The 2,837-nt window shown below is 36.0% G+C and overlaps 1 pseudogene; it reads right to left on the minus strand.

Annotated features, from left to right (window-relative positions):
• Window positions 1–701: 701 nt before the first annotated feature.
• Window positions 702–1,407, minus strand: LOC149173897 (putative LRR receptor-like serine/threonine-protein kinase At3g47570 pseudogene; annotated as a pseudogene).
• Window positions 1,408–2,837: the final 1,430 nt, after the last annotated feature.

Consider the following 2,837-nt stretch of genomic DNA (forward strand, 5'->3'; position numbering starts at 1 on the left):
CAAAGCTTTAAAATTAAAAGTCAAAGTTTTTAAACCAAAAACCAAAATACAGGGTGCATTCATAGTGGATCTAACTTTGTTGTTCATGTTTGCATGTAATTAACAACCATTTATGCACAATAAAGAAAAGAGACATAAGGTTCAAATTATTACATGGTTTAGCTACACAACTACCAATTTGTTACAATAGACTAAGATGTTGAAGAACTTTGATCTTCACAAATGTTGTTGAGAATAGTGCTAGTACTACCCAACAAATGTGTTATATTTTATTGGAATTTGGGAATAACATGTAATTAACAACAACAATTTATGTACAAAGAAGGAAATGGAAATAAGATTCAATTTACTTCATGGCTTAGCTACACAGCTACAAGTTTATTACAATAGACTAAGATGTTGAAGAAATTTGACCTTCACAAATGTTGTTGAGAGTAGTGCTTGTACTACCCAATAAATGTGTTATATTTGATTGCAATTTGGGAATGGCACCAAGGCTCAAAAAAGTGTCTCTCATGTTTTGCAGCATGCCTAGAATGACCATCATAGTAGGTCGTCCTTTAGGAGATTCATTTGTGTAAAGAAATCCCACATTTATTAATGAACTAAGACAATTGAGATTATTATCTTCCTCAGTACAACTACCCGTCCTCCTTAGTAAACCCAAGTCCACCACATCCATTAGTCGGTTTGGAAAACTGCTACCCACCCATTTTTTGCAAGTTCATTCCTTCGAAAAACATGTCGTGGGTGGGCTTCTTTCCAGTGAGCATTTCCAATAGCAGTATTCCATAACTATAAACATCACCATTTGTTGTGACTTGTCCACCCACTCCATATTCTGCATTCATAGATCATCATCTTAAGGTTTTTAATTCACAATGGTTAATAAAGATTTAGAAAAAAAAATCACAAGATTAATTAAATATGGTATGTAGTTTAAATAATACCTGGAGGAATGTAGCCTGTAGATCCTTTGAGTGCATTTGTGGAAGTGATATCCCCATCTTCATTATTTGCAAAACATACAGTAGCAATGCCAAAGTCTATTAAATATGCAGTCATATCTTCACCCAACAACACATTGTTGGGTTTCAAATCACAATGAATGACTTGCAGAAAACAATGGTCATGGAGATATGTCATGCCTTGGGCGACATCTATTGCTATATTCAACCTTTGAATCAAATTCAAACCACTTTGTTCTCCATCATTGGGATATAACCACTTTTCTAAGCTTCTATTTGGCATTAATGGATATATCAAAGCTTTGATTTGGAGATCTGAATAACAAGTTATGACCCGAATCAAATTTCGGTGTCTAACTCTACCCAAAACTTTGCACTCTTTATCAAAACTCTTTTGAGCCCCTTCATTTTGTAGATTCAGAAGCTTGACAGCAACCATTGTGCCATCATTCAAAATCTCTTTGTACACTTTTCCGAAACTACCAATTCCTAACAAGTTTGCATCACTAAATTCATTTGTTGCAATGGCGAGCTCGACATAGGAGATTCTTCGATGCCCCACATTTAATGACGGACCAGTGTCTCTCTGAATATTTCTCCTACAACTCTTTCTCCACAAGATTGCAAGAAACAAATACAATACAACAATTGCTACAACAACAATTGGTATGATAACTCTTTTGAGATTCAAAACACTTTTATGTTTATGAGCATACCATGGTGGTAGATTTACCCAAGGTCCACATAGACCAAGATTTCCCATAAATGTTGTGGCGCCAATCATTTTGAAAAATCCTTCTTTAGGGACTTCCCCTGACAATTTGTTAAAAGAAAAATTCAAGTGATGGAGCATTGTCAGATTTGCTAGTGATATAGGTATTCCACCTGACAAATTGTTGGAGGAGAGATCTAGGTCTTGAAGACTTAGAAGTTCACTGATTGACATTGGAATTGGACCTTCAAGTGCATTGTAAGAAATATTCAGATATGCTACTTCTTTGCAGCTTCCGACGATACTTGGAATGTAGCCAGTTATTTGATTTGCAGAAATATCTATGGCTTGAAGTTTATTGAACTTTCCTAGTTATAAAGGCACATGGCCACTTAATAAATTGTTTGACAAGTTGAAATAGAAGGATAAATTTGCAAGGCCTGCAAGCTCTTCAGGGATGTGCCCACTAAGCTTGTTGTATGATAGATCTAGCAGTAGTAAGTTCACACATTTCCCTAAACTTGCAGGTATGTTTCCTGAAAACTGGTTATGATTAAGATCTAAATATCTTAACTGCTGGAGGTTGGCCACAAAATCAGGGATTTTTCCAGACAAATTATTTCCAAAAAGATTTAAGAGACCTAAGCTCTTTAGTTGCCCAATTTCCATTGGAATGTTTCCTTGTAAATTATTGGAATACATATATAACCTCTCCCACTTCTGAAGCATAATAAGTGAAGATGGGATTGACCCTGTAAAAGAATTACCTTCTAAACCAACCAATGTTAAGCTACTTAAATTTCCTATAACCAAAGGTATCTCTCCAGCTAATTGAAAATTCGTTGTTACCCAAGCTTAAGAATTCGAGTTTTGTAGAGAGGTGGCCTATAGAAAACGAAAATTTCCCAGTGAAGTTATTCTCAGATAAGCCTACTTCTTGTAGATCGGAAAAGTTACTAAGAGCAGTAAGAATGGGGCATCTCGTGGTGTTGCCACTAATAAGGTAATTGTCGTTCAAGAGAAGCCGCCGGAGATGTGTCAATTTACCCAACTCCATAGGAACTATTCCGCTGAGCTGGTTCCCTCCTAACTCAATCAATTGTAACTTGGTACAATTGAAGAGGGATGAAGGAACGCTACCACTTAGCTGATTAGCA

This window comes from Pinus tabuliformis, chromosome 4_2, assembly GCF_031772625.1.
Source record: "Pinus tabuliformis cultivar Carrire ecotype Pingquan chromosome 4_2, CPIR1, whole genome shotgun sequence".
NCBI classification, from domain to species: Eukaryota; Viridiplantae; Streptophyta; class Pinopsida; order Pinales; family Pinaceae; genus Pinus; species Pinus tabuliformis.